This window comes from Pinus tabuliformis, chromosome 8 (genome assembly GCF_031772625.1).
Source record: "Pinus tabuliformis cultivar Carrire ecotype Pingquan chromosome 8, CPIR1, whole genome shotgun sequence".
Taxonomy (NCBI): Eukaryota; Viridiplantae; Streptophyta; class Pinopsida; order Pinales; family Pinaceae; genus Pinus; species Pinus tabuliformis.
In genome coordinates, this window is record NC_142294.1 from 1,347,250,401 (window position 1) to 1,347,277,595 (window position 27,195).

Sequence of the window (27,195 nt, forward strand, 5' to 3'; positions counted from 1 at the left end):
TATTTCTTGAGGCATGGGTTTCATGCTCAAGGCTATTTGATTTATAGGTCAAGCACCCATTGCATGCTTCTAGGTCTTGTCATTGAGTCTACAAGTCAATTGAGCCATTTTCATGTATGGAAGACCCTTTTGGGCATGTTACATATTGTAAAGAAAATTTATTTGAGTCAAAAATAGAGTCAAAGATCCTCCATGACCTTGTCATAATGTTCCAAGACAAGTCAACCTAGAGATAGTGACAAATTGGCCTATAAGCTAGGACATCAAGCCTATATATGAGGATATTCAACCACCTTGAATGGAATCCAAGCATCACAAGTAGCTCGATTAAAAGAACAGAAAACACTAGAAGAATCAACGAATAAAGGAGAAGACAAAACGAAGAAGAAGTCATATTTCTTGAAGTCTATTTTGGGTAATCTCTCACACATGTGGACTATCTCTAGGGCATCATCACACCTACAATGAAACAAAATGATAGTCAAGTTAAGAAGAAAAACGAAGGGTTAAAGAAGCATCTATATTCAAGCCGAATTGTTGCCCAATAAAAGGAGAATAGAAACCATGTTCACCATATTTCTGTCACACGTGCAAGGTAGGGTTGTTGTAGGAGGGTTGAGAATCACAGTCTAAAGTGCAGGTATGAAATTGAGGTTGAAGAGGAAGCAAGCAACTATTAGAAGGATAATTTTATTATCGTTGACTTTTTCGAAGAGGAGCTCATCCACAAGAAGTTTGAATTGGTCTTGGGGGGGTCTAGGTCAAGGGTCATAGGTATTGGAATTCATCAATCAAAGTTCTATAGGAAGAGAATATTTCTTGTGGTTTTTCCTCCCAATAAGAGAGGCTTTGGCCCTGGATGATAGCCTATATCTTGTATCCTCTTGTGTCATTGTTCTTTATGGTTTGACAATTGTTTGATGATAATAACACTAATTATAATCAAGTGAAAAAAGAAGCTAATCAATATAAGTAAAAATACATCACAAGAAGTTATCAAACTAAGATAGATCACTTAATTTTCTTCCCCTGTATTTCTCAACAGAAACGCTATGATGGAACCAAAATTCGCCTCCCTTTCTTAGTCTTGAGTAGGGGTTACCAAATTCTTGCAGCATAATTGAAAACACAAACTGAGAGTGAAAATACCTCCCTAAAATTGCAAAAGAGTGAAATATGGCATGCAAAGGATGAGGCTACTGACGTAGGTGAGGATTAAATGGTGGTATAAACTTTGGTGTAGGGAATGGTGACTTGGATTGGTGAGTTGTAATGCAGGCTGATACATAATGTGAGATATAATTCCATGTCATGGTTTAGTTCCATAATTCACAAATGAGATAACACCAGGATGATAGTTTTAAAACAGATCGAATGAGGGAGTTCACATGACAATTTCAATGATATTAAAACAATTGATACATTGTGCCATCAGGTGGAGGAAACAAGATTTTCTAGTACATGAAAAACTTGGGAAATGAACATTGCATCTAAAACATGGAGCATAGGTAGTTACAGGGCATTAAGCTTACATTCTGCTGGAAATTTTCAAGGATAAGTGAGCTAACCCCATTAGAGATACCATATACAAACCAATTATTAGATCAATTGATATATTTCTTGTCACAACCATATCGACATTGTGTATCAATATCATCTACAATCACTAAGATATATGATATTTGCCAATATTATAGAGAACTAAATATTCATGTACTACATGTAGTTAGTTTAAAAACCATGTTTAAAACCTAAATCCACTTCCACGTATTTCAACGACAACCTGTAATATAAGTATATGAAGTCGCTACCATTTTTAATTTGTTTCGCCATGTAAGAAATTTTCAAATACAATATGTATAAGAGAATCATATGGTCCGAGCATAGAGAAATGACCTTTGAGGTTACAACAAACTCATTTATTTTGAAAACCATACTTTTCATCCTTCATAAAATGCCCATGATACCTTAAAGAAAAAACATAGTCCCGACGATATACATATTGCACCATAAAACCCTTCACACCCATCTTATCCATTAGGTCGAGACTATGACAATAAAATATCGTGGTATGTATATAAGACTATCAGGGTGTGAGTATTCCCACTGTTGTAACATACTTTGAGCCACATGAAAATATATGATATATGATATGCTTGTTGTTAAGATTCCTCTCTCTCTCTCTCTCTCTCTCTCTCTCTCTCTCTCTCTCTCTCTCTATATATATATATATATATATATAGATATATCATGAAACATTAGAAAATTGGAACTTAAACCCTTTGCATTTTTTGTGAGAAAATACATGTACAAACACATAAAATGGCATTGTATGGGTGTAATACCAAAACTTATTTACTTCAAAAGAAAACATAGTAGGGACCTTCTGATATGGATTTTTTTTAAACATGCATTCGTCATATATTTATGTAGATGGTAGACGATTTTAAAAAGGTAGGGTCCCACCTACTAATTTCAAGATTTTTTTTTATATTATTTTTTATCATATTTCAGAATTTGTGTTTTTGATCTTTTTGATTAAAGAGGTGGGAAGCCACTCACAATGGCTTGCAATTTTTTTGTATTGATGTCCATCAACGTTGGCAACTCCACAGGGTGGTTTGCATATTGCGAACTCAAACCCAGATAATTTGGTAAAAGAATTGATAGCTTCTACTGCAAATAAGTAGGATGCAAGCTATCATTAGGGGACAGGAAGCAAGGGATGAGAGAAGTGGGGCAAAGAAGACATCACCAGGGGTGACTTATTGCAGGTAAAGATAAGGTTAGATAAAGCTTCTTCACAATCCAACTCTTTGATAAAGGGAAGGATTACTCTCTCCTGTATTAAGTTTTTTTGCTGATGAAAGGTTGAAGATGTCAACACATAAATACGGTTAGAGAAGTAAATCTTTAAGACCCATTATATTTGAGAAGATGTTGTTATCCAAATAATTCTCAATTGTTCTCAAATGAAGACATATATTAGCCTTTTTTAAAACAAAATAGGTGGAAACACAATTTTGTAATGTTATTAAGAAGAAAGAAACATAATACTCAAAAAAATAAAGGTTGTAACATGAAATTGAAAAGCAATCAACAAAAATAAAACTAAAAACAGAAACTACAACAAATTAAGCAAAAACAAGAAAAGCAAAGAAATATTTACATGAGAGTGTAAATGACGTTTGAATATTTAATATGTATGACCTCTACATATGGATTGAGATGTGAGCAATTCGTAGTGTAGAACATGACACAATCAACTTTGACTTTTAACATGTAGGAATTTGGATTGACAAATACAGTGATTTTAAAAGGACCAATCCATAATTTTTTGAAAATTATAATGGTTACCCTTCTCTACATGTGTAGAGTCCCATAAAAACACCTTTTGACCAACAATAAAGTTAACATATTTATATATTTTATCAAAATATTTCTTTATTGTTTTCACTCTGCTTTTAAGATTATATGGAGAACGGTTATGTTTCTCTTCCAATACCAGTAGGGCTAACACTCTTTGAGGAATATCAGTGGAATTGAGTTCCTCATTCTATAGGGCAAGACATAATGAGTTTAATTCGAGCTCAACAAGCATGATTACATCTTTACAATACACTTGTTGGAAAGGAGTAGCATTGGTACTGGATTGACAATTGTGCGATCAGCCCACAGGGCATACTTTAACAAATTGTGTCAATTTTTTGGTTTATCGTTTATGATCCTTTTCAAAATATGAATCATATTTTTATTCATGGATTTCGCTTGTCAATTACCTTGCGGGTAGTAAGAAGAGGAAGTAGAATGCTTGATTTTGTATCTATTATAGAATTCAGTGAATTTCACAGAAATGAAAGATGGTTTGTTATCTTTGATTATATCTAATGGTATGTTAAAACGAGATAAGATATCATTTTCAAGAAATTCAATAACTTGCTCATCCTGAGCATTCTTTAATGGTACTACTTCTGCTCACTTTGTAAAGTAGTCGGTGGAAGTGAGAATAAAAATGTGCCCTATAGATGAGGGTGTATTTATTGGACCTATGAAGTCCATGCCCCATTTATAAAAAGGGAAATCATGAATAACTGTTTGTAGGGGCATGGAATGAAATTTATCCTTATTAGTAGCTTGTTGGAATTCTTTACAACTTTTCACATACTTACAAGAATCTGAGAAGATTGTTGGCCAATAATAGCCATATCTTAAAATCTTATATCCAGTGGATTTGGTACCAAAATGGCCACCAATCTGCATGCCTCCATGAGTGGAATCATGATATAATGCCTAGATTTCATGAAATAATTCATCATCTATGAAATGTAGCATAATCCATTAAAATATTTGAGAAAGAGTTTATTGTTAAGGATCAAATACTTGGACAATTCTAAATGTAATATTCTTTGTTGAAATTTGTCAAAATGACCAGGGAATTTTTTATTCTGCAAATAATAGATTATATCCCTACATGATGGGTGATATGCTACATATATATGTTGTTCATTGATTATAAAAAGAGTTGAAAGGGATTCATATTCATTTTTTTATTCACATGGCTCGGGATATTGAGCCTAGTGAAGAGCTAAATTGCGCCCCTTGATTGTTTTTGTAGTGGTGATTGACAAATCATGTTTCTGAATTTTGGAAAGCTAATGAGCTGGTTTTCTTGAAAGATAGGTTTGTGATAATAACAACTTAATAACAGGTAAAGGAACTCTTACCTCTGTATTCTTTCCTAAGATGTAGTGTCAAAATTTATCAATCAATTTAACCATAGTGAAAGCATGCCATTTAATAAAAGAATACTTAAGTTCATTGTTAGAGAGGCTTTGAATCATGAAAGTGATTGGGTGTTCCATGTTTTGATCATTTTTCTACATGAGGATACCAAAATATGGGTTCCTCTATGACATTAGTATATATGGAGAATTATTTATTAAAATCAGGTTTTTCCAATAAAGGTGCAGGAGCAATGGCTTCCTTTGATAGAAAGGAACGATCGTCGGGCATAATCATCCCATTTAAATGCACAATATTGCTTCATGATATTATGAATGGGTTTAGTGATCTTAGCAAAATCATTTATGAAAATGCGCAGGAAAGTTACCTTCCCCATAAAAGATTGAATTTCTTTATTGGAATTAGAGGGGGGGGGGGGATATTTTTTCTTACCTTAACCCTATCTGGATCAATGTCAATGACAAATTCTAATATGATGTGACATAAAATCTTACCAATAGTAACACCAAAAACATATTTTTTTGGATTCAACGATATGCCAAATATTTTTCACCTAATAAAAACTCTTCTTAAACGCTGAAAATGATCATTGCAATGCTTGGAATACACAATCATACCATTGAGGTAAATTTGAATGATATCCCCGATGAGGTCTCAAAGGCTAACTACATATCACTTTGGAAGGTGTCACCTACATTAATAAGGTTGAAGGCATACGTTCATAGGCAAAGGTGGTTTTATATATGTCAACCTTCCTGACGCAAATATGCTTATAGCCATAAAAACCATCAAGAATAGACATCATATGAGAACCTGCCACCAGTTGCAAGATTTGGTCCATGTTAGGAAAAGGAAAATTATCTTCAATACTTTCTTTATTCAACGAATGCTAATCAACACATAAACATATTCCACCATTATTTTTCCTCATAGGGACCAACTTGGCCACCCACTCTAAATATTTAACTAGAAAAATGATTTGGGCTTGTAATAACTTATCCGATTCTTTTCTAATTGTAGCCTCAAGAGCTGGATTGACTAGTCATTGTCTTTACCTAACTAGTTTGGCATCCTCCTTAACAGGCATAACGTGTTGTATGATACCACAATTGAAATAACGAGGGTCTTTATAATACAGGACAATTACATTGGATAATTCCTTGAAAAACTTATGAATTTTTCGTTTTCTTGTTTGGTACATTGCACCCCTACTTGCAATATATTTGGATCATCTGGGGTTCTAATGTTTATCTATATTGTTTTCCCAACTTTCTGTTTAGACCCTTCATTATGTTTCTTGTTTGAACTAAAGACTCATTGGGTGAGAAAGAACTCTCTAAAAGTGAAATTTCAGTTGGAAAATTATTATCTTTTAAGGATATGATCTCACTCTTATCTAAGGGATGATTTTGAACAAAGGCACAAATATTTTCATAATCTGAAAATACCTACCAATATTCCTCATCTTGGGAGGTAAAGCGTATAAACATATTGGAAAATACAATTAGGCCTTTCAGGTTATATTTGTTGAGAGGGACTGGTAACATAAACAACTAATAAATCTGTGAAGGAATTGAGTTCCCTTTTAACACGAGGGATGTTGAAGGCTAAAAATTTAAGGATATTTTCCCAAGAAGTCTTGGTATACCTCTTGATGAATTTATTTATGGGAAAGTATATTTTCTTAATCTAGTTGACAATGAGTTGTGAATCATCGAAAGCGGTCAAATGTATGCATCCTAGGGCCAAAGCTTGCTCTATTCCCAAAAGAAAAGCTTCAAATTCAACAATGTTATTAGTTCATTGGAAATCCATTCTGAATGAAAGTTGATGCATTTTCCCAATGGGAGAGGAAAAGACAACTCCTGCTCCATTTCCTTTATTGTAGGAAGCTCCATCAAAGTGCATGTGCCAAAGTTGATCATCTTGATGAATCGCAGAAGGGGGAGGTATCTCATCTTTAATGAAGAGTGAATAGATTCCAATTCCCTCTTCCACATAATTGACATGAGGTTGAGGTAGACATTCAATGTATGGTGAGATATGACCTTCCCTAAAGACAATTATATTCTTACATTTTTTTGGGTAAGATCATACGTGTACCATTGAGTGAAATGTATCCATCGGTCTGGACCTTCCAATATCTACCTAAATTGCTAGAATAATTAGACACTGACATGTCCATAAATTCTATGTTGCAGGTTGTTCTTATATTGGGATGAGTGCATACAACTAAGGTAATGTCCTTTATTTGGTTGATTCTTTCTTGTAAATAATTATTATAGGAAATGACTTTTCTCGGGGTATCCTTGGAGCATTATAGACCTAATTCCTCCATTATGACCTTAGGCATGAAATTTGGTCCTAAGCCTCCATTGACCAAGTAGCAATGATCTATCTTGTCATGAATTTTCATGGAGACATAGAAAGGAAGATTCTGAAGGGGATTTGATGGACTATGAACAACAAGGACATTTTGTTGAGGGTCCTCTTTTTCAAATTGGATTTCGAGGGTGTTAATAGGTGTGAGTACCTTGCCCTCGTGGAAGCCTTCAATTTATTCTGTTGTTTAAGTATAGATGACATATCAAGTAGGGAGGAATCATATTTAATGTTGGACATCTACTTAAGAATGTCAAATTTTGGTAGCATTGAAGAAGGAGATGGGGAAGAAGAATGTACATTTTGGAAAGAATGAGCGGTATTTACAAGTGACTGTGAGATTGAGGAGCTCGAGAATTTTGTATTTTCATGCTGTTTGGAAGCTTGGTTCTTTGCATTATGAGCCCTAGAGGAACCTATTTTTTCGATAACTAGGACTTCTTCACTATCTACCCAATCTAGAGTTTCCATGGAGGGATTAGGTTTCTTACCAAAAATTGTTTCCCTTGCATTGATTTTGATTTGACAAGTCTTTTCATCATGGTATTGTTCGAAAAAGTTACATCACGAGCGAGTGAAAAGGGAATATAATTGATAAATGTGTTGAGCAACATGGATAAGAGTAGAACATGAAGGTTTAGTTTGAGACTAGGTATTAAGCTTCCTTTCATAAGAAATCAATCTACTACTCAAGTCTTGCATGAGTGAAAGAATTGATGACATGTAAACCTGATTAGATTGAATTTCTAAAGGAAAGCCTATCCTATGGAGCTTCTCTTCATACTCTAAGAAATTTTGTAATGCAGATCAAGGCTCGTGACATTCTTTTCCTCTAGACAATGGTGATATGCCTAAGGCACCACACTATAGGATTGCATCATAGCTACCTAGTTTTGAGGGCGTATGACCGATGAAATTTGATTGTATAATTTGAAGAAATGTAAATTGAAAGATTTAATGGTTTCTCCTTTGAAGAAAGAGACATTTTTATAATCAAATAAGAGACCAATAAGGTTTCTAGGTTGTCCATAAGCGAACTTAAACTAGTAGCAAAGCTCCTCCCAAGTCGAGAAGGATATGGGAGGTAACTCAAAAAAGTTTGTGGCAACTTTACCTTGAGGAGAGTTTACAAATAATTTTATGCATGTATCATTATCATTTTCCCAAATATTGTGGAAAGCGTTATAAAATGCAATCAGATTCTCATTTGTTGTGATGGTCCCATTAGCAGAAAATTTGGGTAGAAATTCCGTAAATTTAGGAAGAGGAGTGTTGGTAGGTGTCAATTTCAATGTTGATTGAACATGTCAAGGAGTATTATTAAAATCTTCCTTGAATTGGAACAAACCATATTTATGGATGACTTTCGTCAGATCAATTATTGATTGAAGAGGTGTAAAGGACGAGAAAATTGGTCCAATAGAGATTATTGAACCAGGACCTGATGAAAACGAGCTAGAGGGGCTAAATCCTTGGGTTCTAGATGAATCAAATCGAGAGGATGAATGGGTTTCAGACATGATTCGTTTAGTGGGAGAGGTAATTATGGATGAACTAGTTAAACTATGGAAAAAATGTTTACAAGCTTTGACTTCTAAGATAGCCTTGCATCTTTGGATTTCCCCTATAGGGGAATACTTCGAGTTGCCACCTTTAAGTCTTATAGAAGATAATGGTTCGCTAATTGTGTGTAAATTACTAACGTGGGGGTTGTTAACGCTCATGTTCACGACATTGATTTTTTAGGGATTCTTTTTCATTAACTACATCAATCTCAAGAACAATAACAAACCAATCATGATTCAATTGTTAAATAGTAGGTGTGTTATTTAGGATATAATCGAGTAATGAATTAGATATGTTCCTTTGATCATTTAACTAATGAATGAGACTAAGTTATTGATCATAATGGATGGTCATTAATCAAAGAAAATTTGAACACCCAACAATGATCTTGATTCGAAATATTACAAATGATGAGGGTGCTCACATTAATATATTCGTCTTCGCAAAGCCTCCCTTCATTCTTCTAATCCAATATCTCGGGAAATGATAGCCCACTTTATCACACACTCTTCATTAAAATTATCATTTTGGAGAATAAAATCAAGCAATGAGTGAGTGATGCTCGTTTTATCACGAATATAGAAACCAAGGTTGTTGTTCAAAAGATTGAATAGTCATGGATTGCAATGACTAAAGAACCAATGACTCCCTAGTATGGTCACCAAAACTAGGGCAAGTGAAATCTCACTAGGGAAAGTGAAATAGTGGGACAAGATTGCCAAAAGTTTTATGCCCTATGATGTGATGAATTAAAGAGGCATTTACAGGGTTTATATTTTCTTTTAAATTTTGGATGATTATTTACATGATGATTTAAACATAAAATGAAAATTAAAAATAAAGTATACACAAAATGATGTCTGAAGATTTAGAAAAGTGTAGAAGTGTAAATAAACATATAAATTCTGTGTAGATGTATTGATATTTAAACATAAGAAACAACAAACTAGTCAGCGTTTTAAGACTTTTTAGGGTCTCAAACACTGTAAAGCCTCAATTGCGTTAAATTGCAATTAAAGAAGACAAAATTACCAAAAATTTAAATTTTTGCTAGAAGTATGCACAAAAAATACAGATGAAACAAGGCTGATTTTATTAATAAAAGTGTCTATGAGTACATCAGAACCATAAAGGAAAGTCCCTGTGAAGACCCACTGACCAAATCAAATTCTAAAATTCTGCAATACTCAAACCATATACATAAATTCAGGAAAGAAAAGAAAAAAGTGGAACAACCTTCAAAATCACCTTCGTATGCTCTGATATAAAGCAGATAACCCATTTATCTACGAAATCAATAGTTGTTAGCATTGAATATATAAAAATAAAGCCTTTAAACAACAATTAATATATCAAAAAAATAAAGAAAAAAAGAAAGAAAGAAGTAATATGTCCAATAGGTGAGTGGAGTTTCTCATGAACAATATCTTCCCTTCGAAAGTAATTTGTTGTCACCTGTAGGTTCAGTCTCTTGTACCTCATAGAGAATTTGTAATTAGGAGGGATGAATAACAACAAGACTTAGCATACCTCTCTTTGTAGAATTATATGCCTGCCTTCATAACCCTCTCCCTCATTTGTACTTCATCAAGGTGGTTAGACAGTTGAACCACTTGAGTAATTATTGATAACATATCATCTAATCTAATTTTGATTAGAGATTGAGGGTGGGGTTATAAAGGTCTAATTAAATAAATGTAATTTTAAATTGTTTGTTTAAGTTTTATAGTAGGTGTGACCCCCCTTGTTCCATATTATAATTCTTTTTATATTAATTTCAAATAAGAATAGTGGGCTTCTATGGGGCATAATAATAACAACATGGGGAATATATGGGAAAAATAATACAATAAGGGGGTTGAAATAACAAAAATAAGGGGTTAAACTAGTAGTACAGGGACCTAACAGTCCAGTGTCAAACCCTCTCTTATTAGTTCTGCAATGATGCCCTTCCAGTCCAAGTGTTGAACCTAGAATCTTTGATACCAATTTTTAACATACCACCTACTAACCCCAATCCTAACTAAGGTCAAAAGGAGGAAGTTACTATGTTGACCTAATCCCCAAGGTCCAATTATGGAAATGGGGTCTAAATTTTTTGACATTTTTTTTACTTCCTTAAATATTAAAATGGATAATGCCATTATGTCTGTCTTCTCTAGACCTTTCCAACGAGATAAAATTTTCTTTGATCTAACTCTTAGATCCAAAGATATGGCCATCAAATATTAGTCATTCAGATTATGCCACATCATCAAATCTACCCTGTGGTGCCCACATAGTTGTCCATGTCATAGGTTGCATCACATTTGTCGATCCACTCATATTCCCAACCCTTACAAACCAATGAACACTTACACATAGGCATAGGTAGGCTAAGGAGGTACGGGCCCTCCATGGCTACATCACCTCAAGAGTTAAATTCTAACAGGTCATGGCATTGCTCCTAGCTAAAACCTCCTCCCTCCTAGGATACATGGCATTATACACCTCGCGTTGAGGGTTTCCACCTCCTTTTTACCCATACACCAAAACATTCACACCCTACAACACTAATTCCACTAAATAGGTCCACGTGTCGCATCATCTCAAGACCTTAACCTCAACGGTCCTACCAGGTGCTCCATCCAAAATCTTCAGGGAACGAGGTATGGGGTGACTTCATTGGTCCTCAACAGATTGATCTAATAATGGAGGGAAGTCACAAAATCAATGGTTCCAATTTATAAAAAACCTCCCCTCCTCCCTGTGACAGCACTAGGAGGTCCATGTTCATGGTTCCATTACTAGTTTCGTCACTTAAATCCAACAACCTTGTGTCATTTCCACCCGATCAATCGTATGTGGGCCCTGGGGGCTTGACCTCATTTGGTATGGAGAAGATGGGAGATCTGCTTTTGGATCCCCATTGTATGCTCACTAGTGAATCTCCAACATCGATCTACACATGCTCCAAAGTGCTTCGCCATAGGTCACATGGACCATGTGACCCACCCAGCGAATTGTATACCATGAAGGTTAAGCCACATTTTGTTGAGGTCTCTACCTCTTAGCCATGCATGATTATGGTGAACAATGGCTTGAATCTGGCAGTTTTTAAGGGGCTCTTCCTTGCGCCTATATATATATATATATATGTTGGGAAATTAATCCAGGTCTTAGGTGCAGTGGTTCTATTATGAATTTGTGAGTTTGACTCCAAGTTCAACTTCATATATGTATAATTTTATAAAGCCCCTTAGCCTGCAACCTACAAAGCATATGCACACACACACACACACACACACACACACACACACACACACACACACACACACACATATATATATATATATATTTGTGTGTATGTATGTGTGTTATCCCTCTTGAGCTTTTAACAGGACCCAACCTAGCCCATTCAAACTATATATTTAAATACATTAATCATATAAATAACACTCTCCTTCTTGAGATTATAAATAAACACCAGGCATATACAAACTAGTTATGTGAATCATTAAAACATGGAGGGAATTTTAATGACAAGGATTTTACCTGTCGTCCATGCTCAGATAGTTAGATTATAAACATAAGAATTGAACCATTCCTTCAAAAGAACAATAAATATTACATAGAGCTACCCATCTCTCAATACACAGGCCACTTATACCAATTTGTAGACTCAGATAATTATAGGAATTAAACCATTGCTAAGAAAATGTTCATGGAACACTTTTAACAATGTAAACTTTGAAATGGGAACTATAAACTCAAAACGGGAACTCTGGCCAAAAAACCCCAAAAAAACATCAAAAACAGTGCTAAAAACGAAAAGTGTGTATACTGGAATGATGTTTTTATTTTTTAGGCGTTAATTTTGAACATGTTTTAAAAATGGCAGTGACTACGAAATTTACTATGAAATTTTCATGCAAAATATAGCTTCAAAATGAAAGTGATGATACTGGAATAATGATTTTTTTTTTTAGGGTCAATTTTCAAAATTTTTAAAAAATGCTAATAAAACCAAATTTTTATGTGTCAAACAAAGTTGTTTATGAGGAAAAAAACACATTAATGTTTTTGGTAGAATATCATTTTTCTTTCCTAAGTATAAATTTAACATGTTCTCAACCATAACATGCTAGATACAAAAGAAATTGAAATTTTTTCAACTATAAAATTAAAAAACCATGACATTATGAACAAATTGCATCACTAAATGAATTCAAAAGTCATTATTTGTATATTGAATAAAACATACATTATATCTCTAATTTAATATTTCATTGTAGATATTTTAAAAAATAAAATTTATCATAATTAAGACATATAATCCAACAACATAAAAATGCCTCAAAACTTCTCATTTAACACCATATGGAAAAAGATACAATGCATACATCAGTTATATAAACTGTCTTAAACAATTATTCAAAATCACCCATATTTTCTTTCACACCATCAGAATTCACATCTTCAAATGACTGACTGGATGTTGATGAAGATGTTCCATATTCTTCTCTTTCATCAACTAGTGCCCCATCTGAGTCCGCATACATGCCCAACATTTCAGGTTTCAAAATTATTCTAGATCTACGACTGGTTTCAACAGACTCCCATGTCAACACTGTTCCTTCTGGTAACAACCTTTTTAGAATCTCTATCATCTTGAAGCGAAGAGTTACTCTCTTTGTTAAATTGAAGTCATAAACAAGTATGTCAACATCCTCCAATTTTAATATGTCTGTGCGGCAACGATTTATATTTGTACCCTTTCTTTTTCTTTTTCCGCCATTTTTTTTTCAACTACCATCTCTGGCTTATACACACCATTGAATGGGTGTGTATTTGTGGCATACCAATGTACTTCAACACTTGTAACATCCTCATTTTCTGTAAAGACCTTTATAACTTTAGCAAACTAAAATTGATAGCCATTGGGATCTCCATCTGCTAGCACTGCAATCATGCAACCCTCCTTAATATCCTGTACTGAACCCCTATAAAGGTCTTCCATGGCTTCACGTTGTGCGTGAGATCTTCTAGAACCAATATACATCTCTCTTTCTGCTGCCTGTGAAGAATTAATAATACCTTGAGATTGTTGCTGTTCAACAATGTTTACTTCCTCATGTTCATTCGACACATTTTGTGGCCAAATAAATGGATTTTTCAAAGGTATATCTTCATTTGTTGTTGTTGAAATGATATCACTTTGATTATTGAAAAATGACTCCCACCAAATTGAATCAGCAATGTCAAAGTACTCATATGTATATCTAATACATTTTTTAATTTCTTCCAGGCAATCAGAATAATTTATATCTCTGTTCTGTCTGCGTGCATTCTGAACTTCACCAACTGATTGTAATAACAATATTTTTGATGCAAATATTGGATGATCTGGAATGAACTTCAAAAATTGCAAACCTGATGACAGTGCCCATTCTGCAGTAGTTGAATACTTCTTGCCCCATATTAGTGTTTTCCCATCAATTTTTTTGATACGAAATTGATGTTGGAAGCTAATGTCATTAAGTTGTTCAATGCATTTCCCCTCACCATATGATCCTAGAATAAACCTTCGCATGTCAACAGTTTCTTCCGACACATCAAAAGTAGGCTCTGGCATGTATGATTTCTTAATACATTCAATTAGTGATGGCAAACTCCCAACTTCCTTCCTCCTCAATGTGACTGAAAAACTACTAAACATCTGATCAATATGGTCATGAGTGTGCCCAACAAAAAGGAAACCAACCTTTACCTTTTGAAAAATTCTCAATTCAACAAGCATGTTTAGATATCCAAAAACAACCTGATTTTTGTTTTCACGGCAAGTGTTGTCCAATTGTAGATACAAAACTTCAGGAAGATTACCAGACCAATGAGAAATCACATCATGAATTATGGTTATGGTCAGATTTGCATCATTATGAATATTTGGAGCTGTGAAGTACACCCTTGGCAACATTTTCCCGTTGAAGACCATACAACCAACCAAGTGAAACTGAATAAAATTTTCCTCCTGTAAATTTTTGGGTGTGCGTACAAAATGTGGTAAAAGTGTTTTCTTCTGGTCCATACCATCAATTATCAAACCCAAATATTTATTCAGATTATCATAACACTTCTTTCGATGCTTGTACAACTTCTTCCTTTCGTTTGTTTGTTGTTCGCAATGCTCCTGAAGTTCTTTGACAACTAACTCTGCACAACATAAAATAAATTCATTAAGAAATATGTTTTCATAGTTGATGACTATACAATTTTAAAAGTTAAAGTTATGAACGCTTACCTCTTTCTGAGCCTTCACATTTGTCCCTTTTTTATTTAAGAGAAGCACATGTACTGCAAATCCCCATCCTTGTCTTCTTAGGAATACGGAAATTGTTGAATTCTTTCTTCCATACCTTCACAAAATATTGATATGTAATAAACTGGCCATGTCCCTCGGCACCTTGTGCATATTCTTTGTATAAGTTGTAGATTTTTCGTCTTGAAAAATTATCTAGAATATGTATTGTCTCTCTATTTGGAATACACTCTCCATGCTTTGAAAAGAAATATTTCATCCATGACATTGCAGTATTTGATAATGGCCCAAACTGTCTTTTATGACGTACTTCTGAATAAAATGTGGGATCCTTTTCCAAATTTTCTTGAATTCTTGAGAGACGAAAATTCCCAATGGAATGAAACATTTTGAAACCTTTTCTACAGATAAATAAAGTCCCAATATGATAATCATAACCTGACAATGTAGATTGCATGCACCCAACTAAATATGAATTTTGCATGCTTTTATTCATTGACAAATATCTCTTCCCGCTTTCTAATGCAAATTTGAAATCCATATGTTTCAAGCAATCTTTTTGGCAACATTCACTTGAAATGAGAGCACTTATAGAACTTCTTCTCGTCAGATATTCTACTCTACCCCTTGTATAACTAGAACAACTTGCATTGATACGAAAAGGTCTGCTCCTACTCCTCGATACAATATTTCTTGGCAACATCTCCATCATTGGATCATCATTTGTATAAGGCTTTTCATCATCATTAAGAGGAATGTTATCCACACTATGATCAACTCTGCTTTTCAAATATTGACTTGGAGGATATTCTTCATCTTCTGCTTCTTCAATGCTACTGTCGTAGTCCTTAGAATTCGGACTGAATAGAAAATCTGACTCGATGTTTAATGGCTATTCTTCCTCATGTCATTGTCAGTGCTACTCTCATAGTCCATAGAATTAGGACTACGTTGAAAATGTGACTGTTTACTTATTGAAGATGCTACATCCTGTCCTTTGTCACTGCTACCTTTATACTCATTACAATTAGGACTAAGTGCATCATCCTGTCCTTCATCACTGCTGCTCTCATAGTCCTTAGAATTAGGACTAAGAGGACACAGTGACACTCCATTCTTTTGAAATTCATCATCACACTCTTCATAACTATTGCTCTCATAGTCCAGAGAATTAGGACTAAGTGGACACTGTGACACTCCAATCTTTTGAAATTCATCATCCCACTCTTCATCACTGCTGCTCTCATAGTCCTTAGAATTAGGACTAACTGGACACCGTGACACTCCATACTTTTGAAATTCAACATCATGCTTTTCATCACTACTGCTCTCATAGTCCTTAGAATTAGGACTAAGTGGACACTTTGACACTCCATTCTTTTGAAAATCATTATCACGCTCTTCATCACTACTGCTCTCATAGTCCTTAGAATTAGGACTAAGTGGACACTGTGACACTCCATTCTTTTGAAATTTGCCATCATTCTCTTCAAAACTGTTGCTCTCATAGTCCTTAGAATTAGGACTAAGTGGACACCGTGACACTCCGTTCTTTTGAACTTCACCATCATGCTCTTCAAAACTGCTGCTCTCATAGTCCTTAGAATTAGGACTAAGTGGACATCGTGACACTCCGTTCTTTTGAACTTCACCATCATGCTCTTCAAAACTGTTGCTCTCATAGTCCTCAGAATTAGGACTAAGTGGACATCGTGACACCCCGTTCTTTTGAACTTCACCATCATGCTCTTCAAAACTGCTGCTGTCATAGTCCTCAGAATTAGGACTAAGTGGAAAGCATGACACTCCGTTCTTTTGAACTTCACCATCATGCTCTTCATCACTGCGGCTTTCATAGTCCTTAGAAGTAGGACTAAGTGGAATCTGTGACTCTTTATTTATTTGAAATTCTTCATCCCCTCTTTCATCAGCGTTGCTCTCATAGTCCTTAGAATCATGACTAAGTGGAAGAATTGACTTTCTATTCATAGTGGAAGAATTCCCGCTATTCATCGATATGAATAGAGTTGTTACGCGATGAAGATGTTGATGGTGTATAAATCGAAACTTTACTATCAGAAAAATCCATCCCTTTCAAATAGAAGATGTTGAATGATACAAATGGAGAGTCCCCTAAAGATATTATATAGCTTAAAGAATGAAATTTTCCCTCCAAAAATTTTCCATCCAAAAAGTTTTGCGAAAATATTTCCCTCCAAAAATTTTCGCGAAAATATTTCCCTCCAAAAAGTCTGTTAGATTTATTTACCTTCATTATTTTGTTCTACAATTTATTGAAAAATGTAAACTAATTTTTTTTATGAAATAAATCATTAAAATTAAAATTGTAAACTACAACTTCTACATTAATTATTTTAATAGTTAAAGTATATAATATTTACCAAACAATTGAATTTTTATTTTTTAGATTTTTATAATATATTCTAAAACAAATTATCCCACATTCAACCCGTTGTAAAACAATTTTACAATATTCGCTTTATAATATTTTAAAACAAATTATCCCACATTAACCATACGGTAAAACTTCTCCGTAATTTCACTTATATATTAAAATTTCATTATCACTATTACTCACATCACATCGAAGCTTTCTGAAAAACGTTGAAAGACTCGTGAATTTGTGGAGCAGCTACATCGCTATCAACAACATATTCAACGAAGAATTCTCGCAATTGAAAGGTAAGTTAAATTTTTTTCCTCAAAGAATATTTTTTTTTAAAATTAATAATTTTTCTGAGCCAAAATAACAATTACATCCGTCATAAGCATGGTGGGCCCAATCAAACTCAATCGCCCAATACCCGTGGGTGCACTGCCGTGGTGTAATGGGGTGGGCGGGGAGGTCGGGCGAGTGGCCGGGGTATGAGGGCGTGGGGGGTGATAGGGGGTGTGGGGGCGGCCCAGTGGCTCACCCCCCTGTCGTGGGGTTGGGCGATTCTCAGAATCGCCCAATCCCCGCAATGGGCGGGTGAGCTGCTAGCGTGGGTGCCACAACCCGACTTGTCCCCTAACTCCAACCCCCCTCCCGACACCCTCACTAACTTCACCCACACCCTGGCCCCTGCCCCCTTAATCCCTACCAACCCAACCCACTACCCGCTCGAGCGCCCTTAGCCTTCCCCCTACTCGGCCGGGGCGCCCTCACAACCCCCCGCGCCCCAACCCTCCCAACCCCCCCTGGCGGCCCATGCGCCCTGCTAACCCCCCCTGCCCGGGCACCCACACAACCCCCGCGCCCCAACCCTCTCAACCACACCCCCCCCCCAGCCCGGGTACCCTCACCCGCCCCCCCAACCGCCCCTCCACCCGGCCCCTGTGCTCTCACCCGCCCCTCGGCCCGGGCACCCTCACCCACCCTCACTCGCCCCCCCACCCGGCTCGGGCGCCCTCACCCACCCTCAACCGTGCCCCCACCCGGCTCGGGCGCCCTCACCCACCTGCCCCCCTCACCGGGGCGCCCTCACCCACCCGCCCGCCCGACCCGGGCGCCCTCACCCGGCGGGCACCCTCACCCGCCTCACCCGCCCAGGCTCCCTCACCCGCCAGCTCGCCCGCCTGGCACCCTCACCCGCCCCCCCACCTAGTCGCCCTCACCCACCAGCCCGCCCGCCAGGGCGCCCTCACCCGCCCGCCCACTCGGTGCCCTCACCCGCCCTCCCACCCGACGCCCTCACCTGCCCGGGAGCCCTCACCCACCCGCCTCACCTGCCCGGGCGCCCTCACCCGCCTGCCTCACCCGCCCGGGCGCCCTCACCTGCCTCACCCGCCTGCCCGACCGGCGCCCTCTGTCACGCCCCTACACCTGCGGTAGTCTTTCAACCGCTTATAGCGAGGTGCAGCACTACCAATTGTTTTATTTTCACCAATACTTACGATTGTAGACTACACCTTAACATTCCATACTTAGTTTTATTTTCGTTACCAAGTATTATTATGTTATCCTTTATACCAATGAACACCCATACACATTCATTATCAACAGCAATTATAAATGATGAACAGAATTGCACAGTATAAAGGGAGGGGCAACTCCCTGCAATATGAGTCTGCTCGAGTCAATATATTATACAATTTTTCCACTTTTACAAAGTACAGTCTAAGTCCTTGGGAAAACCAAAATTTATACTTAGCCAATTTTCACAACTTCGGCAAACTCGGTTGCCCAGCTCGTTAGCGCCTCTGCATGGTCGCCGCACGGCTCACCAACCATTCATTCACCTCGTCGCATGATTGTATTGTTTGCCCAACTCGGGCGTGCCTCCAAGTCGCCACACACGAGCGCCTCTGCTCGAGACACACCTTTGTTCACAATCTCAACACTTCGCCAAGTAACCATGCACACTTGCACGATGGGCAGGCGCTCACCCGAGTTGCCCAAGAACCCATGCCAAGTCGTCGCACAAACCGGGTGCTCCTCCGTTTCACCGTCGGGCACCTTCGCACAAATCGGGCGCCACACCCGTGCACGCCTCAACCGTCCGTCGGGCGCCACACACCCGTGCATGCCCTCACCCAACCACCGGGCGCTCCTGCCCGCACCTTCACCCACAACCGAGTCAAACGCGTCTTCCTCGTGTAGCCCTGCCCAAGAATGGGTGCATCTCAACCTGCGCCTTCTTCTCCTTAGCCTTGCGCACTTTTAGACCTGTGCCTTACTCCTTTACATGAGCGAAGATGTGATGATCGAATGATGGTTTGAATGAGCTCCATGCTCACCCAATATATATCCAGCGTAGGGCGTAGTCCTGGCTGCCCAGCCGACTCGCCCAACGCCCACACGCCATCGCAAAGTCATGTCGGCTCCCTCACAATCATAGGTCGGCCTCCATACAAGTTACACCACGCTCTCATGCGTATAAACAAGCTTGCCCACTCCTCATATGCGCATAATCTCCATCGCACCTTCAAGAGAGAGCTCGCCCATCACACAACCGCAGTTGCACTGTCCACCCGCGTGCACGCACTGTCCACCCGCGCGCCCAGGAACTGCAGGTCGTTACATCCTCCTCCACCTGAAATCGTTGTCGTCCTCGACAACATACCATCCTGGTAGCCATCCACCAAGATCAACAACAATATCTGTCTCAACCATGATGTCAACTCCTCCACATACTGCAAACATCTCTGCAACATATGTAGAACCACCGTCTCCATCATGTCTCGTCCCAGCAACCATATGTCACCAAGATCACCATACCAAGGTATACACCTCATCGGTATGCTATACATCGGAAATCATCTCAATCCATGACCATCGACCACCTTGTCGCAATCTCCACATGCTGCTCCCCATCGTGGAAGGCTGTTCCCTCCATCTCAAGCTACATGCCCACTGCAACATCTCATGTCGACCCCGTCATGTGTCTTCCTTGTGTGAACTGCTGCCATGATACTCCAACAAATGCTGACACATCTCTGCACACCGCTAGCCCTCATGTCTGAACTAGTTGGGTAGCTAATCCAACTGTCACGTTCAAACCATGAGAATGCACATCCTCATGCCATCATCAGTCGTTTCTCAGAACATCTCGTCACATCCTCAACTCGATCAAGAATCCATCTCCATACAAGTGTAAGCCATGCTCAGGTCCATGAAGTAGCCCTCATCTCATCTGCAACATGCTGTCCATGATGTCTGGTACTAATGTGCTGCATGAAATCAGCCACATCTACCCCAACATCATCATCCATATGTGTGCCTCCTCAATATGAAGAGACCATCTCATCAAACTCTGACTCTCGATGTGCCACATCCAGGTCCATGAAGCAACCTCCATCATATCTGCAATGTGCCATCCCTCAAGTCTGTCATAGAAACAAGTATACACCTGTCTCATCTATCCATGTGCTGCCCATGATCATAGATCAATCAGCTCCCATGTGTCAAAAGTGGTTAAGTCTTGGCTCAACCCATGCCCAAGTGTTGCCACCAAGGCATCATCATCATCGTAACTCCATCACTCCAAAGTGTCTCGTATCGATCTTCCACATCAAGTCACTCTTTCAAGCCATTCCCATACATGTACTCGAAAGTATGCACCCCATCCTGCATCAAAGTCTCTGACCTTAGCTCCTCAATGCATCAGATCCTCCAAGTCCACCATTTATGAAGTCCCTAAAAGTCACAACCTCATGTCATTGTGAGCTCCATGAGCCATCTCCAACCAACATCTCAGCAAGCATACACGTCTTGGCCCAAAGGTCTCTGCAAGATGCCTCAGCTCTCCATGTAGTAGGAATGCTCCATAGCCTGCTCACAACTCCATCCAAGTCCATGGCCTTGTTGCACAAGAGTGTACAACCTCTCCACTGGCTCATACATAATAAGTCTCCATGTCACATCAACAAATCCACCTGCACAACATCCCTGCCTTGGCACTCCTCATTGGATGCCCATAAGTGACACCTCTACAAGTGCTCCGGCATAATGTCCCTGCATAAGACTGCCATGCTCCATGTCTCCAACCTGATGTCCATGACTAAGTTGCCCATGTAGTCCAACCAAGTAGACCCATCACAACAATCGGTCATCCTCATCCAAGTCTGGAATCTTCGGTCTAGTGAGCTCGGTCACCCAACCATATCATCATCATCATGAGTCCCTTCCATCATAGCCCCTCCACTGAAGGTTCCACCAAGACTTGCTCTTGGTCTCGGCCATGAGAAGTCCACCCAAGTATCATCATACCTCAAATGTGTGCCCTCCAATCTGCCCATGAGTCATGCCAGGCACTTAGCCAACTTTCCATATGGCTAAAGCATGACCCAACCCTTCACAACGATCATCATGTTCCTCCCTTGTCACGGGCCTTTGCACCTTCTACCATAAGGTCCCAAACAACCCCAACAAGTCCTGCAATAGTCGACAATCCTTGCTTCTCCATACAAGGTTTCACCATAGTCATCCATGGTAAGATCCTCCCTAGCATCGACAAGCTGATTTTGCCCTTCCCTGCATATGGTCCATCTACCAAATGCTCAAGTGAAACACAAGTATCAACAATACTTACATCATCATCATGAGGGTCCTCCATGTGAGCATCCTCATCCATCCATGTCTGCAAAATGCATGATCCTGGTTCAACTTAATGGATCTCATGTTCACCTCCATCGTTGTCACATCTACAACACCCTCAATCATCACGGTTTCCTCTTCCTTGTCAGCACAATCTGCAACTCCATCTTGCTCCATTGTCCAACCAAGTTGAAGAAGTTCGTCTTCAACATTCCTTTCCAAGACTTCAAGCTTCACTCGAATTCGGGGATTCTCTTCTTTCATCCGCTTCAAACTGTATAAGGTAAGCAAGAGCTTCCCTTCGCATTCTTCCAAACCTACCATGCCTTGTCGTTCAGCTTGGCCTAAGCACGAAGCTTCTCCTCTGCTAAACCTGTTTCACCATTCACTTGAATCACCCTGATATTCCACCTGTCACCTGCAAAACTTGAACTCCCTGCCAAGTCTTCGGTCTCCGTAGAATCAGTGACTTGATTCAGTTCACCAGCTCTGATACCAACTATTATGATAGTGCAGTGGGATCATCTCTTCATCGTCAACCTGATCAGCTTCCTGATTATCAGCTATGATACCAACTGTGACGCCCCTACACCTGCGGTAGTCTTTCAACCACTTATAGCAAGGCGCGACACTACCAATCATTTTGTTTTCACCAATACTTACGATTGTAGACTACACCTAACATTCCATACTTAGTTTTATTTTTGTTACCAAGTATTATTATGTGTTCCTTTATACAAGTGAAAGCCCATAACATTCACATAAACAACATTATACAATAGAAATGCACAACAGTATAAAGGGAGGGGCAACTCCCTGCAATATGAGTCTGCCCAAATCAATATATTATACAATCTTCACTTTTACAAAGTACATACTAAGTCCTTGGGAAACCCCAAATTTATACTTAGCCAATTTTCACAACTTCGGCAAACTCAGTTGCCCAGCTCGTCAGTGCCTCCGCACGGTCGCCGCACGACTCACCAACCCTTTGTTCACCTCGTCGCACAATTGTATTGTTTCCCCAACTCGGGCGCGCCTCCAAGTCACTACACACAGGCGCCTCTGCCCGAGACACAGCTCCGTTCCCAATCTCAACACTTCACCAAGTCACCATGCACACTTGCACGATGGGCGGGTGCTCACTCGAGTCGCCCAAGAACCCGTGCCAAGTTGTTGCACAAATCGGACGCTCCTCCATTTCACTGTTGGGCACCTTCGCACAAATTGGGCGCCACACCCGTGCACGCCTCAACCGTCCATCGGGTGCCACACACCCGTGCACGCCCTCACCCAACCATCGGGCGCTCTTGCCCGCACCTTCACCCACAACCAAGTCAAACGCATCTTCCTTGTGTAGCCCTGCCCAAGAATGGGCGCATCTCAACTTGCGCCTTCTTCTCCTTAGCCTTGCGCACTTTTAGACCTGCGCCTTACTCCTTTACATGAGCAAAGATGTGATGATCGAATGATGGTTTGAATGAGCTCCACACTCACCCAATATATATCCAGCGTAGGGCGTAGTCCTGGCTGCCCAGTCGACTCGCCCAATGCCCACACGCCATCGCAAAGTCATGTCGGCTCCCTCACAATCATAGGTCAGCCTCCATACAAGTTACACCACGCTCTCATGCATATAAACAAGCTTTCCCACTCCTCATATGCGCATAATTTCCATCGCGCCTTCAAGACAGAGCTCGCCAATCACACAACCGCAGTCGCACTATCCACCCGCACGCACGCACTGTCTGCTCGCGCGCCCAGGAACTGCATGTCGTTACATCCTCCTCCACCTAAAATCATTGTCATCCTCGACAACATACCATCCTGGTAGCCATCCACCAAGATCAACAACAATATCTGTCTCAACCATGATGTCAACTCCTCCACATACTGCAAACATCTCTGTAACATATGTAGAACCACCGTCTCCATCATGTCTCGTCCCGGAAACCATATGTCACCAAGATCACCATACCAAGGTATACACCTCATTGGTATGCTATACATCGGAAATCATCTCAATCCATGATCATCGAACACCTTGTCGCAATCTCCACATACTGCTACCCATCGTGGAAGGGTGGCCCCTCCATCCAAGCTACATGTCACTGCAACATCGCGTGTCGACCTCATCATGTGTCATCCTCGTGTGAACTGCTGCCATGATACTCCAACAAATGTTGACACATTTCTACACACCGCTAGCCCTCATGTCTGAACTAGTTGGGTAGCTAATCCAACTGTCACGTTCAAACCATGAGAATGCACATCCTCATGCCATCATCAGTCGTTTCTCAGAGCATCCCGTCACATCCTCAACTCGATCAAGAGTCCATCTCCATACAAGTGTAAGCCATGCTCAGGTCCATGAAGTAGCCCTCATCTCATCTGCAACATGCTGTCCATGATGTCTAGTATTGTCGCTTGCCAGGCGGCGACGAGGGTCACCTGGGTGGCGTCGGCCGAGGCAGGCGCCACCCGAGTGGCCCACGCCCTCGCTTGGAAGGCAGCATGGCGATTCCCGGAATCGCCCTGCCGCCTGCCGGGTAGGGGCTCAGGCCGCCCGAGTGGCGCAGCCGAGGGAGGATGGGTGAGTGCGCTCGAGGAGGGTGGGCGGGTGAGGGCTCCCGGGCAGGCGAGTGAGGCGGGTGAGGGCACCGGGCGGGCGGGCGGGTGAGGGCACCCGGGTGGGTGAGAAGGGCGAGGGCGCCGGGGGGGCGGGTGGGCGAGCGAGGGGGATGGCATCGGGCGGGTGGGTGAGGGCGCCGAGGGGGCAGGTGGTCAGGTGAGGACGCCGGGGCGGGTGAAGGCACCGAGGTGGGGTGGGCGGGTGGGTGAGGGCGTCGAGCAGGTGAGGTGGGTGAGGGCGCCAGGCGGGCGGGCGGGTGGGCGGGCGGGTGAGGTGGGCGAGGGCGCCGGGCAGGCAGGTGGGCGGGTGAGGCGGGCGAGGGCACCGACCAGGCGGGCAGGCGGGGGCGCCAAGGCGTGTGAGGCGGGCGAGGGCGCTAGGCGGGCGGGCAGGGGAGGGCACCCGGGCGGGTGAGGCAGGCGAGGGCGCCGGGCGGGCAAGCGGGTGAGGCGGGCGAGTTGGTGAGGGTGACCGGGCTGGGGGGGTTGGGAGGGTTGGGGGGGGTTGGGCAGGTTGGGGGGGGTTGAGGGCGCCTAGGCCAACGGGGGGGTTGGGAGGGTTGGAGGGGGGGGGGTTGGGAGGGTTGGAGGGGGGGCGTTGGGAGGGTTGGGCGGGGGGCGCCCGGTTCGTCAGGAGGGGGGGGTTGGGAGGGTTGGGCGGGGGGCGCCCGGTTCGTCAGGAGGGGGGGGTTGGGAGGGTTGGGGCGGGCGGGTGGGTGGGGGCGCCCGCACCAGGCAGGGGGCCGGGTGAGGGCATGGGGCGGGCGGGTGGGTGAGGCGCCCCCGCCGCGCGGGAGGGGTTGCGAGGATGCCCGGGTGGGGTGGCGGGTGAGGGCGCCTGGGTCGGGTGGGGGGGGGTTTGGGAGGGTTGGGGCGCGTGGGGTTGTGAGGGTGCCCAGGCGGGGGGGTGGGTGAGGGTGCTCGAGGGTGCGGTGGGAGGGTTGGGTCGCATGGGCACCGCGGGGGGGGCTGCATGGGCACCCGCGGGGGGGCTGGGTGGGCGCGCCTGGGGCGGCGAGGGGTTGGGGTGAGGCGCCATTACATATTTTTTTTGTACTTATTAAAAAAATAGACATTTCATATAATATATATATAGTTAATTTTGGAATGTTTTATTCGTGATTTACTTTTTTTACACTAGAATGTTAATGCATGCCCTTTTGGAATGTGAGGGGCGGTGGGTGGGGCGATTGTTGATCATACAAATAAAAAATTTATGATATATTTTCGTTGTTAATTTAAGTTAATATGTTTTTATTATTTACTGATTTATGTGTTTCTATTTTTCAGGAAAATGGCATCAAAGAGAATTTCAGTGAATCTTTCTAGACCAAAGACTCTTAAAGGTGCATCTTCAAGAAACATTGGTGAACGAACTCCACCTGAGCTCATGACTACAAATCTTTCAAGTGATAAGAAGATGATTTCAGACTAGAAGAATTCGAAAGAAGTGAAATTTCCATCAAGAATCTGGTATGTGAAAGAAAAAGAAAAGACAAATGTGAATATATATCTATATATTGATATACTGAATGATAATGGAATTTTTGAGGTGATGGGAAGAGTCATAGATATGTGTTCGGTACCGGACATTGAAGTTGTTTACATACTTACAAAGGCTCCCAAGTCACATGAAAGGATTAAATACTGACTATCATATTCATTGTATGACACGAGAGAGGTATCTACAAAGTTGTGTAAACAAATCGTAAATGAGATGACACAAAACATCGTAAGTATTGTTATTTATATTTGTAATTTGCGTTCTTGAAAGTGTCTCGCTATATTTTTTAGCTTTGTTTTTTATTGACATATGATATTTTGTTTGGCATAATTTTGTTGAAAGTTGTTCAATTAGGTTGGGGGGCATTCATTTCATAGAGTATGATATCATGAAAGTTGTCAGCAGTTTTTACTCAGTGTCAGAAGAAGATATGGAAAATAAGCAAAATGTAGTAATTGATGATGCTACAAAACTACATCCAAAGAATTAGAAAAAAAGGCCTCTGGTGGATAAATCTAGCAAGGGTAAACAAGTTACTTTTGAGAACGATGAAGTTGAAATTGACAGTGAAGCATATGTTGCCATTACTGAAGATGACATTGGAACTGAGAAGAGCCATAAAAAACCAAAAGTAACAACGCCCAAGAATAAATCTGTTGGGAATGTTATGACCAAGAAAAGTAAAGCTGAAAATTTTGAAGCAGTCATTACCAGCAGTCAAGAACCTAGTGAAACTTCAAAAGAAAGTAGAGAAATCATTACACTAGGAGCTGATTTAGAGGATGGCATTATCAAAACAAAACAAAATGTCATTTGAGAGAATTTGACAAAGAGAAACTTAATTGATGGTGGTTGCACATTTCAGCTTAATGTCAGGCAAACCTATAAAGCAAGTGAAGGACAATGTCAATATCAAGTTAGAAAGCCACATCATCTGCATGTTCACAACTTCAAGACATTGATGAGGTACAATCCATATGCTCATGTGGTTAGTTATGTGCTTCTTGTTGATCCACTTCAAGTTCCCAACAA